Source organism: Schistocerca nitens, chromosome 3, assembly GCF_023898315.1.
Source record: "Schistocerca nitens isolate TAMUIC-IGC-003100 chromosome 3, iqSchNite1.1, whole genome shotgun sequence".
In the NCBI taxonomy this organism is placed as follows: domain Eukaryota; kingdom Metazoa; phylum Arthropoda; class Insecta; order Orthoptera; family Acrididae; genus Schistocerca; species Schistocerca nitens.
The window spans coordinates 994,337,692-994,351,585 of record NC_064616.1 but is presented as its reverse complement, the minus strand read 5'-3'; the positions used below and the strand labels follow the sequence as shown (position 1 = coordinate 994,351,585).

The 13,894-nt window shown below is 44.9% G+C and overlaps 1 pseudogene; it reads right to left on the bottom strand.

Annotated features, from left to right (window-relative positions):
• Nucleotides 1–9,326: 9,326 nt before the first annotated feature.
• LOC126249981 (5S ribosomal RNA) lies at nucleotides 9,327–9,444 on the bottom strand (annotated as a pseudogene).
• Between the last annotated feature and the right edge of the window lie 4,450 nt (nucleotides 9,445–13,894).

The following is a 13,894-nucleotide window of genomic DNA, read 5'->3' as shown; positions in this document are numbered from 1 at the left end:
GATCAAATGAGTCCAAACTGATCTCAAAAATGCCTACATCAAAAGCACAGACATTGACTATCGAAAAGGCTTCAGACAAAAAATTCACCGCTGGGAAACTGTACCAGAAGATAAATCCAACATATCTAGGAGAGAATGGACAGAAGGACGTCGCGCTAAACACAACGGGATGATGAAAGAATTATGGAAGAACAAGAAAAATAGCAACAGATCATAATTTTCTTTATGTGATCCCCTATGGGTCTAAACAATGTAAATAAATAATAACAACAATACTAGTAGTAGAAAATTCAGAAAATAAAAATGACCATGAAGGTATCATCCAATGCATTATGAAAGAGAAGATTCAAAGTAACATTTAATTAAGCAGACCACAGAATGGACAGCAATGAGGAAAAATGGTAATGACAGAAAAGCACAGGATACTAAAGGTTAGCCGGCCACGGTGGCCGAGCGGTTCTAGGCGCTTCAGTCTGGAACCACGCGACCGTTACGGTCGCAGGTTCGAATCCTGCCTCGGGCATGGATGTGTGTGATGTCCTTAGGTTAGTTAGGTTTAAGTAGTTCTAAGTTCTAGGGGACTGATGACCACAGCAGTTGAGTCCCATAGTGCTCAGAGCCATTTGAACCATTTGAACTAAAGGTTAATCACGCCAAGCTCTTCAACTATGTCGAATGTGGTCTTTAGTTAACGATAACAGATGCTTAGTAAAAGTGATTAGAAGAACTGTAATAACAAAGCTAGCATTTATAACCAAGACATTTCAACAATTAAACACATCAAAGAGGTAATACATAAAGCCAATGCAAAATTAACTGTACAGGATTTACATCTCTATAAATCTTGGGAATCAAGCGGAGAATTTTCTGGAAGCAACAATAGTTTACATGCAAGGGACAGCGACTGGGAAAATATGGGTGGAAACAATGAAAAATCTGACAGGACTATGAGAAGCAAAGAAAGGCAAACGGAGAAAATAAAACAGAAGAGAGTTGCAAATCATTTGATACATCTTTATACACATCATCATCAATGTATTTACGGAAAATCTGTGAGGCTAGAGGCTAAAAGAGCGAAGAAGAATCTCTACTTTCAGGACATCATGACCAGATCAAAATGCTACAACAATATTGGGAACATCAAGACACTACCAAACGATGGAATATAATTGTTTCTTCGATAAATTGTAGGCCATATAAGTAGGCGGACAGAGTATGTGTGGCCCCAACTACCATAGTCCAAGATGACGGCGATGACGTCATTCAGGATGGCGACCGTGATGTCATCTGATGACATCATCCAAGATTTTTGCCGGGAAGTTTGAATTTTGGTGAGAAGATAGGTCAATTGGGCTACCTCCACTAACCTAAACCCCTCTCCACCCCTCCCCCAGAAAATGGCGGGAAGTTCAAATTCCATCAGCACAATGCAACACACCACGGCTACCTCTACTAACCTAAGAAAATGGCGGGAAGATAGGTCAATTTGGCTAACTCCACTAACCTAAGTCATCTGACGGCCACCTCTTCCTAGGGATTGGTAGGGAATTTCAATTTTGGCAGTAAGGAAAAGCCACTTGGGCTATCTCTACTAACCTAAGAAAATGGCGCGAAAGAAAGGGCACATGTGCTACCTTCACTAACCTAAGTCATCTGATGGCCACCTCTTCCTAGAAATGGCGCGAAGAAGACTCGGCCTTTGCTGGACATAAGTCTTTATTTTGCGTGCGGTCTTTATTCAAACAATTTGAGGCAGTACAGCCATCCAGTGTGTTCGCCACAAGGTCCAGAGTCCAACTGACCTACTTAGTACACAGTACCACCAACAGGGGGCACTGTGATCCATTCTGTGACACCATCCAAAATGGCCATCTGGGGTAGGAGAAAATGGTGGGAGACAGTGTGTTCACCACAACGTCCAGGCCTACTACACAGTACCGCCACCAGAAGGTACTCTCTTCCCTCCCATGATGTAATCCAAGATAGCAGTCTGGGTTGGGGGAAAATGGCGGGAAAAGGACTCAACCGGTTCTGGATAGGATGGATGTAAGTCTTTGTTTTGCAGGCAGTCTTTATTTACACAATTTGAGGCAGTACAGCCATCCAGTGTCTCCACCACGAAGTCTGGAGTCCAACTGACGTAGCCAGCCACTGTGACCGAGCGGTTCTAGGCGCTTCAGTGCAGAACCGTGTTGCTGCTATGGTTGCAGGCTCGAATCCTACCTCAGGCATGGATGTGTGTGATGTCCTTAGGTTAGTTAGGTTTAAGTAGTTCTAAGTCTAGGGGACTGATGACCTCAGATGTTAAGTCCCATAGTGCTTAGAGCCGTTCGTCCCATAGTGCTCAGAGACATTTGAACCATTTAGAGCCATTTGAACCATTTTGAACCAACTGACATAGTACACAGTATTGCCACCAGAGGGCGCTGTTATCCCTCCTGTGACGTAATCCAAGATGGCGGTCTGGAGGGGAAAAATGTCAGGAAAATGACTCATCCTGCGCTGGGCTGCTGGAGAGAGGAAGGAGTGTACTTTATTTATTTTGGGACACTTTATTTAGGGACAGATTTGGGATAGTATATTTATCACACTTATACAAAACACAAGCTATGACATGCTTGGAGTCACGGCACACAGCCTACAGATCTGCAAACTACTCATAAATTACCGAAAAAACGCATGTTAAACGCTCTGCAGACACACAAACAACTCCTAAACTACCGAAATAATGCACTACTCAGCACTCAGATATGCCAACTACTCGTAAATAAAGCAGTACACTGATGTGTAGACACGAAATCAACTCGTAAATTGTCAAAATAATGCAGTACACAGCATACAGACTACCTGTAAATCACCGAAATAATGTAGTACACTGATGTGCAGACCTGCAAACTCCTCGTAAATCACTGAAAGAATGCATATATAACGCTCTGCCAACATACTCACAACGCACAAACAGCTGGAAATAATGTAGTCCACAAACACTGATTGCATGTAAAAACACTTTCGAACTGTCGTCAATGTATCAGACACACCAAGGACGTGCGCCCGTCGACGCCACCGCGAGCCACAGCCAGACGCAAGCCAGCACAAGCCATCACTCTCACGCTGCTGCCGACATCATGTGAAAGTCACGTCTAAAGTTAAAGTTCTTGGAGTGTTATACTGACGTCACATGTCTATCAAAATAAGTGCCAAGTGATCCTGTGGGCTGCGTGCACCTGTATTTACCATTGCTGACGTGAATGGATTTGAGCAAAGACCTATAGCCCAGCAAAAAGGATGTCTTGTGAATGAATCGAGCATTATCGAATTTACTCGCCGAATTACTGATGCCAGCGGTGTGAAAGCACCTTTCTTTCTGCAGACGAGACTTTCGACGGCCAAAAAATATATTTTACACAGATCGCCATATTACACTGACAATTAAACCCTGCAAAGTGCCACTACATACTGTCAAATACGGAAAGACTCTTATTCAATTACACTGCTTCCACTGAGGACAGGAGATTGAATATTAGAGCATGAAACTGATCTCCAACCCAGCAATATATCACTTCGCACCATATCGATATAGTAAACATAGAATTCGTATCACACACCTTGCAAAAATCGAAATCCTCAATTTCCATGCATTTCGGTGTATATTCCATCAATATATACGTTATTTTCCGCAATTCTATCGATTTTTTAAATGTCATTTCTACCCATGCGATCGTTCCATGTTCTAAAATAGCTTGTAAATGTAGTACAGCTGCCAACATCTACAGCAAATGCACTCATCAGGAGGTATAGTATAGCACTGTAATCGGTTATATCTAGTCGCCTTCACCCCACATATTCCACATTTGCAGAGCATCTACTCCGTTTTATGTACACTCCTGGAAATGGAAAAAAGAACACATTGACACCGGTGTGTCAGACCCACCATACTTGCTCCAGACACTGCGAGAGGGCTGTACAAGCAATGATCACACGCACGGCACAGCGGACACACCAGGAACCGCGGTGTTGGCCGTCGAATGGCGCTAGCTGCGCAGCATTTGTGCACCGCCGCCGTCAGTGTCAGCCAGTTTGCCGTGGCATACGGAGCTCCATCGCAGTCTTTAACACTGGTAGCATGCCGCGACAGCGTGGACGTGAACCGTATGTGCAGTTGACGGACTTTGAGCGAGGGCGTATAGTGGGCATGCGGGAGGCCGGGTGGACGTACCGCCGAATTGCTCAACACGTGGGGCGTGAGGTCTCCACAGTACATCGATGTTGTCGCCAGTGGTCGGCGGAAGGTGCACGTGCCCGTCGACCTGGGACTGGACCGCAGCGACGCACGGATGCACGCCAAGACCGTAGGATCCTACGCAGTGCCGTAGGGGACCGCACCGCCACTTCCCAGCAAATTAGGGACACTGTTGCTCCTGGGGTATCGGCGAGGACCATTCGCAACCGTCTCCATGAAGCTGGGCTACGGTCCCACACACCGTTAGGCCGTCTTCCGCTCACGCCCCAACATCGTGCAGCCCGCCTCCAGTGGTGTCGCGACAGGCGTGAATGGAGGGACGAATGGAGACGTGTCGTCTTCAGCGATGAGAGTCGCTTCTGCCTTGGTGCCAATGATGGTCGTATGCGTGTTTGGCGCCGTGCAGGTGAGCGCCACAATCAGGACTGCATACGACCGAGGCATACAGGGCCAACACCCGGCATCATGGTGTGGGGAGCGATCTCCTACACTGGCCGTACACCACTGGTGATCGTTGAGGGGACACTGAATAGTGCACGGTACATCCAAACCGTCATCGAACCCATCGTTCTACCATTCCTAGACCGGCAAGGGAACTTGCTGTTCCAACAGGACAATGCACGTCCGCATGTATCCCGTGCCACCCAACGTGCTCTAGAAGGTGTAAGTCAACTACCCTGGCCAGCAAGATCTCCGGATCTGTCCCCCATTGAGCATGTTTGGGACTGGATGAAGCGTCATCTCACGCAGTCTGCACGTCCAGCACGAACGCTGGTCCAACTGAGGCGCCAGGTGGAAATGGCATGGCAAGCCGTTCCACAGGACTACATCCAGCATCTCTACGATCGTCTGCATGGGAGAATAGCAGCCTGCATTGCTGCGAAAGGTGGATATACACTGTACTAGTGCCGACATTGTGCATGCTCTGTTGCCTGTGTCTATGTGCCTGTGGTTCTGTCAGTGTGATCATGTGATGTATCTGACCCCAGGAATGTGTCAATAAAGTTTCCCCTTCCTGGGACAATGAATTCACGGTGTTCTTATTTCAATTTCCAGGAGTGTATGTTTGTGTGTGTGCACGTGCTGCGGATGGCTCCCAGGACCAGATCCTCCCGCTATTGGACCCAACTTTGAAGAAAGAACACATCTTCCAGACGTAACGTACGGTTGGTCCACCTGCACGCCCTATCCAAGATGTGATGTGTGGTGGATCCGCCTCTGAACATCGGTCTGGATATATAGTGTGCAGCAGATCCACACTCAAACGCTAACTCAAATGTAGTATATTGCGGATCTGCATCCCGACATCGCTACATACATTGTACGTGGCGGATCCGCCTTCAAAACCTGTCCCAGATGTGACACATTGTGGATCCGTGTCCTAACATTGCTCCAGAAATACCGTGCGGTGGAGCCACACTCAGACGTTAACTTGGGTCTGCAGCGTGTCCTGGGAGCCATCCGTGACACATGCATATACACAGACATACAGAAAACAGGGCAGATGCTCTACAAATGTGGAATATGCGGGGTGGAGGCGACTGGATAAGTACAGTGCTATACTATACCTCCCAATCAGTGCATCTGCGCTAGGTGTTGGCAGCTGTACTACATTTACAATACTTTAATACACGGAACGCAAGGTTATGTCATGATCGCATGGGTAGAACTGGCATAAAAAGAATCGATAGAATTGCGGAAAATAAGGTATATATTGACGGAATATACACCGAAATTCGTGGACGTTGAGGAAGTACTTGCGTGTCTTCTGCTTGATGCAGAACAATTAGTACATGGGAAAAAGCATGCGACAGCAAGAGGTATCCGAGAAAACATCGACATGGAAGTGAAGGGAACCAGGGAAACAGTCACTTTTTTCTGTCAGGACAGCATTCTGCTGCATGTCAATTGAGGTCAATTGAGGTAACAGTGATACACACGAGTTGACTACTGTATTTGACTTTTTTCAGGAAGACAGAAAACCATCTGCTTCTATACTTACTAGCATCTGTGTTAAAGGATAACAGAGATTGGATGGATTGGTCAGTTGAGATGGAGTTGTAATCAGGTACGATTTAATGGTAGACTGATGATGCATTCTAGAGAGAGAGAGGGGGGGGGGGGAGGGAGAAGTTGCTGTAGGTCATTTGACCATTTTTTTTTTTTTTTTTGATGGTCCGTCAGGATGTATCAGTTGTGTGACGTTGCCTACATTCAACTCGTATAAAACTGCTTGTTCTGTGTGGGTCTTAGACAAGTGTCTACTTACTATCGTTAACAGTAAATCTCTGTCATTAGAGGACTTCCATCTCACATGTGATGAAACGTGACAGATTCCTCTAAACGAACGAAGATTTATGCGATGTACTTGATTCCCCTGTCGCATCATAAGTGTAAAATCGATACTACAGTTTCATAATTAAGTTAGCGACAGGTGTTTGTGAGACACTGCAATCCCCTATGTGTATATCTGCTTAACAGATGTGCTGTTTACAAAGTTAGTGGTTACATGACTTGTAATTTCACATGTCGGACCCTGCTCCTATGTGTTTATCTGTTTCCTTGTAAGAGGTATTCTATGTTACTAACGATCATTTCATATAGTACTGATGAGCACATAGTATAATTTTTGAACGGTGATTGGATGTGGACAGTGGACGCTATACATCTCTGGAAAACTATATTGTACATGTATCACATAAAGCCACTGTTTTAAGGAAGTAGTTTCCTCGTTTTACAGTTCGATACAATAATTTATAGTAGAGAGACCTGCAAGAAGGATGTATGTCATGCGCTGGAAACATATTTCTTACTTTGGAATATTAACAGCACTGCATTCCACACGACTGATAGGTCAGAAACTCAAGCGATCTAACATTATAGCCTGTTTTAAGTGCGAAATATTGTAGCCTTAGGAGTGCTTGTGTTTATGTTCTGTCTTACCAATACCTTCCAGGTACTGATGCTAGACTCTAGAACAGTACTTTAGAGTTGATAGTGTAGTTGATTTGTATAAAATGCTTCGAACTCCATCCGTCTGGAGCTCCAGCATGAATAAAAATCAACCGTTTCTTGTTCTTAACCATCTGCTATTACATCACAACACTCTCAAATCTTACACCGATAAGGGGTGCTAACCTCCTCGTCATCGGTGCATGTGGAGAAATCTTGTGTACTTGGATGGACGAGGGCTCGGTTAGCTCCATTCATTCAGGAGACGCCAAATGTAATGGTCTACTTCTGGTCGGTTTCAGATTAAATCGGTAACGGTGGTACAGGGCGGGTTGGTCAATAACAGTGTGAGGGGGTCTTTCAGTCTCTAATTTTACCCTAAGACTGCGAGAATGCTCTGTTACCCCAATCAGGATACAGATAGATCGTAAATTAAGCATTATGTTCGAGGTGTTAGAAATACGTAGAGCGCTGTCTTGTATACTTTGATGATGTATGTGTTCGGCAATTAACAATGATTGGATGCACTGCACAATCATCTATCTACATACGCAATGATACTTGCAAAGTAGAAAGGGGGGCGGTTTAGCTATGATACTGAAATTGGGAAAGATGGTGTCACAGCATTGCTCGGTGTTGAAATTACTGCAAAATTCCTAAAATTGTTCGCGCTATCAACTGTGATGCTTATTATTAGAGTACATTGATGGTGTCTTTTCCACCCCATCCGTCCACTGGTACGCTTTTGGTTACCACATAATCATCGACTGACATCGCTTGTTTGAGTTGGAGAAAGAGTTTTGCTGGAGGGACAACACCTTCTTGGGATTGATAACACCGAAACAGCGATCACGTACATGACTGCAATATGAGGACTCAGTCGAAACGGAACACGGGGCCATCACTGTGACAGATGAGTTTAAATGTAGAGGTCGTTAATCACTTTCGGAGAGCAGTTTAGAAACTCTCCACAACGCCACAAAACTCTTCCAGTTTCTTTATGTTGTAACTGTCTGTAATCATCCAGTGCGTGTGGTGTGTTATGGTAGCAGCAGTGACATGGCTTACACCGTGCGACATCTAGTTTTCTGTGAGAAGCAATGGATCAGAACGTGTCAATGTCAGTTTAAAACCTCACACAGAGCTCGAAGTCGTGGTGTAAAAAATAAAATGTATGGCAGTGTACAACGAGTGCTACAGCAGAAAAAGTAATGTTTCAAACAATGATATAGTGTAAAAGGGAGGGTCTCTTGCGACTTACAGTACAATTTGTGGGATACAGTCATCCCCCCACAGTACAGGCGATGCAACTGTACACTTGTCTGGTCAATAGAGCAATACCTATATATTGAATAGGATCGTCACATGTGCTTGATGCCGGCATGCAGACGGTATTTGTCTCTGATATAAGGGAGGAGAGAGGTGGGGTAAAAATCTTATCGAGTTCTCTATCGGATGAAGTTAGTGGACCTTTAATAGTCTGTCATTTTTCTCTGTCGGATGGTAGAGAGTAATGGTGGTAGCATGTTGGGGTGATGGACGTGAATGGGCCCTGAGGGATGTGGATCTGCTTCTGACTTTAGTACTTGTATGTAGTTTGGGAACACTCCACAATGCAGTAGCAAAATCCTTGTCCTTTCCCCAGTTCCTGTACTGTCTTTTACACTACCTCATGCTGCAGGAGCAGGCTTCGTTTGCCACTGACGTTACACATCGTACACTGTTGGCGGACCTATGAAAACATGTTCCCGTTTGCATCAAGTGGTCAAAACACAGTCCTGTCATTGTAACTCAGCTTAGCCTGTTTCTACGTGGGCTGCAGAAGGTGCTAGACACAGCTCTCTAGCACTTCTCCTCAGGTCCGACTTAAATTGCAATGATCACATGCGCAAAGATGCAGAAATAGCAGCAGTTGCAAGAGGCATAAAAAAAGCACACCGTCATCAGGCCACAAGTGGCCCGTCGGGACCATCCGACCGCCGTGTCAGCCTCTGTTGAGGATGCGGATAGGAGGGGCGTGGGGTCAGCACACCGCTCTCCCGGTCGTTATGATGGTTTTCTTTGACCGGAGCCGCTACTATTCGGTCGAGGAGCTCCTCATTTGTCATCACGAGGCTGAGTGCACCCCGAAAAATGGCAACAGCATATGGCGGCCCGGATGGTCACCCATCCAAGTGCCGGCCACGCGCGACAGCGCTTAACTTCGGTGATCTCACGGGAACCGGTGTATTCACTGCGGCAAGGCCGTTGCCAAGAGGCATAGGGATTATCTAAAATTTTACTGTAGCTGATAAGTTCGAAAAAGGTGACTCGTTTCGAGATATGAGAGTTCCAGAAATATGATTTCTGTAATCATTACAGGACTTCTCCATATTGATCCGACGGGGGTATGTGGTTGAATGGAAAGACTTGATTCCAAATCGCAGGCAGCATTTCTACTGGAGAGCGTAACGCTGGAGATCTGAAAAGCTAGTGTACATATTTATGACTTCAATAAGCACACCATCTACTGTTTGTGATACTTCTCAATCGATCATCGCCCATCACTCAAAGGATATATCACCGAACCTCTGACATGGCATTGAGACAGAATGCAGAACAAATACAGGAGAAATATGTAGCGGCAGCATGAGGGAGTTGCAAATACCGGTTTCATATCACGTTCCTTATCGGGATCAATTTCCAAATTAGGTAATTTTATTATGAGGTTGCACCGACGGCGAACCGTAACCGCACTGTTGGTCTGATAAAGTACACTCCAGCACCGTCTATATTCAGTATCGAGGTATTTTTCTGGAAAAACCACTTCAATTGGAGGTAATGGCATATCTCGATTTATAAAACCAGTATAGCTTTCAACATTGATACTTGTCTGCACTTGTAGAACCAAGACCTATTGTGATAGTAATACGGTCGTCGCGATCGTATTTTTTTGACATATGGCAGTTTTTAAGAGGATTGTGCCTCTCTTTCTAAGGCACAGTGGTACCACTCACAAGAAAAATGAGACATATTCACCCATCGCTGATTTTCGGTCAATATTATTTCGTATCGCCAGCAATCAGTTTTTGACCAAGTATTATACTTAGTAGTAGGGGATGTGTGATACAGGGTGTTTCAAAAATGACCGGTATATTTGAAACGGCAATAAAAACTAAACGAGCAGCGATAGAAATACACCGTTTGTTGCAATATGCTTGGGACAACAGTACATTTTCAGGCAGACAAACTTTCGAAATTACAGTAGTTACAATTTTCAACAACAGATGGCGCTGCGGTCTGGGAAACTCTATAGTACGATATTTTCCACATATCCACCATGCGTAGCAATAATATGGCGTAGTCTCTGAATGAAGTTACCCGAAACCTTTGACAACGTGTCTGGCGGAATGGCTTCACATGCAGATGAGATGTACTGCTTCAGCTGTTCAATTGTGTCTGGATTCTGGCGGTACACCTGGTTTTTCACGTGTCCCCACAGAAAGAAGTCACAGTGGTCATGTCTGGCGAATAGGGAGGCCAATCCACGCCTTCTCCTGTATGTTTCGGATAGCCCAAAGTAATCACACGATCATCGAAATATTCATTCAGGAAATTAAAGACGTCGGCCGTGCGATGTGGCCGGGCACCATCTTGCATAAACCACGAGGTGTTCGCAGTGTCGTCTAAGCCAGTTTGTACCGCCACAAATTCACGAAGAATGTCCAGATAGCGAGATGCAGTAATCGTTTCGGATCTGAAAAATGGGCCAATGATTCCTTTGGAAGAAATGGCGGCCCATACCAGTACTTTTTGAGGATGCAGGGACGATGGGACTGCAACATGGGGCTTTTCGGTTCCCCATATTCGCCAGTTCTGTTTATTGACGAAGCCGTCCAGGTAAAAATAAGCTTCGTCAGTAAACCAAATGCTGCCCACATGCATATCGCCGTCATCAATCCTGTGCACTATATCGTTAGCGAATGTCTCTCGTGCAGCAATGGTAGCGGCGCTGAGGGGTTGCCGCGTTTGAATTTTGTATGGATAGAGGTGTAAACTCTGGCGCATGAGACGATACGTGGACGTTGGCGTCATTTGGACCGCAGCTGCAACACGGCGAACGGAAACCCGAGGCCGCTGTTGGATCACCTGCTGGACTAGCTGCGCGTTGCCCTCTGTGGTTGCCGTACGCGGTCGCCCTACCTTTCCAGCACGTTCATCCGTCACGTTCCCAGTCCGTTGAAATTTTTCAAACAGATCCTTTATTGTATCGCTTTTCGGTCCTTTGGTTACATTAAACCTCCGTTGAAAACTTTGTCTTGTTGCAACAACACTGTGTTCGAGGCGGTGGAATTCCAACACCAGAAAAATCCTCTGTTCTAAGGAATAAACCATGTTGTCTACAGCACACTTGCACATTGTGAACAGCACACGCTTACAGCAGAAAGACGACGTACAGAATGGCGCACCCACAGACTGCGTTGTCTTCTATATCTTTCACATCACTTGCAGCGCCATCTGTTGTTGAAAATTGTAACTACTGTAATTTCGAAAGTTTGTCCACCTGAAAATGTACTGTTGTCCCAAGCATATTGCAACGAACGGTGTATTTCTATCGCTGCTCGTTTAGTTTTTATTGCCGTTTCAAATATACCGGTCATTTTTGAAACACCCTGTAGGTTCGCCTTGAGCATCAGGCTTATAAAGTGTGTGTGTGTGTTCCGATATGTGCAGAGGAAATGACTATGTCCTATCGTAAGGAACGGATGGATTTGACGTGGAATACTGTGACAGCAAAGGGAAGAGTATGTCAAGTCATAAGAATGGTACAGATATTTCTATTTCAGAGCCACAGCCGTCAGCAGGGTGTATATTCAATACTTCGCTCATTGTTCATGGTCCCAATTGAGACTGCAACCGTAATATTTAATTGTAAGTACAGTGATAAAATTTATGTGTGCCGGTTTCCTAGGATGATTCTGCTTATGCATGCTTGGCGTGCAGCGCCAGTGGCCTGTTGTGGGAATGATTCACGTTTCCAGCTAACAGTAAGAGCTGTCCGGATGGAGAGGCCAGTTGGGATGCATGAATCCAGCTGACTTAACCGTGTCATCCTCTAGACGGCCGAATAGCGAACTAATACTTAGTATGTGTTGGACAGCTATCATGATCGCGTGGAAATTTGAGAAGATTCAATATGGACCTTTATTCCCTCCCATGTAAATTGTTCGGCTGTTTGCGTCTGTACATTTCGCACCTTCATTTAGTTGAGGGAACATGGATTGTGGTGTCTGCATCTAGCAGGTGAAAGATGGGTGGAAGATATGTTTACTGGTTCTCTAGACATGAGAACCACCTTAGTTGACTTTGGAAATTATGGGGATGATCTGGAATCACCGACATCAGTATTCGCGGGTAGAAATTTGAGGTTTCACGCAAAGGTCTTCACAGTCGGGATAGGTTTATAGTTACTCAACGGTTTACATCAAGCTCCACTTCGCTAAAGTTTCGAGTTTCTAGAGAAATAATTTCTAGTCTATATCTTTGGAATTATACTATGCGAGCAATACTGCTATGCAAGCAATACTACTGCGTGCTTGATATCGAGAAGTATCGAGTAAATGGTATAATATTCTGACAAAACATGTGAAAATACCTGTGTTCTTTTAATCCCAGTGTCTGGAGATGGGTGTAGAAAGCAAGCAAGCAAGCAGGTCAGGGCCAGAAACAGTAACGCCTTTGAGCCGAGGGGACCGACCCCAACTTTGTACAACAGTTCTGAGAGTGACTTCAGTCCGCTGAGGGTGCTCTGGTCACGCGTCAGTGATGAATGATTTGTGACTGTCGGCTGCAGTGGATGACAGCATGACCTCACGGTAAATATCTAGTGCTGTGAGCAGTATACCTATGGTGCATGTGCTTATGCTGTCTGCCTTCGCGGTATATGTACAATTTGTATAAGTAGGCTGTTTATGTTTTCTTATTTGTAACGCCACGTAGCGCTCTATATGAAAAATCACTGGCTGTGCTGTGTGCAGTCTGTGGGTAGTTTGCATTGTTGTCTGCCATTGTAGTGTTGGGCAGCGGCAGCTGGATGTGAACAGCGCGTAGCGTTGCACAGTTGGAGGTGAGCCGCCAGCAGTGGTGGATGTGGGGAGAGAAATGGCGGAGTTTTGAAATTTGTCATGTACTGCTATATACAGTATATTATGACTATAAAGGTAAATACATTGTTTGTTCTCTATTAAAATCTTTCATTTGCTAACTATGCCTATCAGTAGTTAGTGCCTTCAGTAGTTTGAATCTTTTATTTAGCTGGCAGTAGTGGCGCTCGCTGTATTGCAGTACTTCGAGTAACCAAGATTTTTGTGAGGTAAGCGATTTGTGAAATGCATAGGTTAATGTTAGTCAGGGCCATTCTTTGTAGGGATTTCTGAAAGTCAGATTGCGTTGCGCTAAAAATATTGTGTGTCAGGTTAAGCACAGTCTTGTATAATTGTTGAAAGGGGACGTTTCATATGGCGACCCTGCCAGGATACCTCACTGGAATCTTCTGATTTTTTTCTTGTAGTTTGTGTAATTAGTGTAGCTATTGTTTATTGCTAGCGTGTAATCATAGAGAGAATTTCCTTTGTAGTTGTAGTTTTTCATTGTTGTGCAGTAAAACAGTTGTGGCATGCATGTAGATTTGCACCAAGTATTTCGCAGCTGCGCTTGCAATTA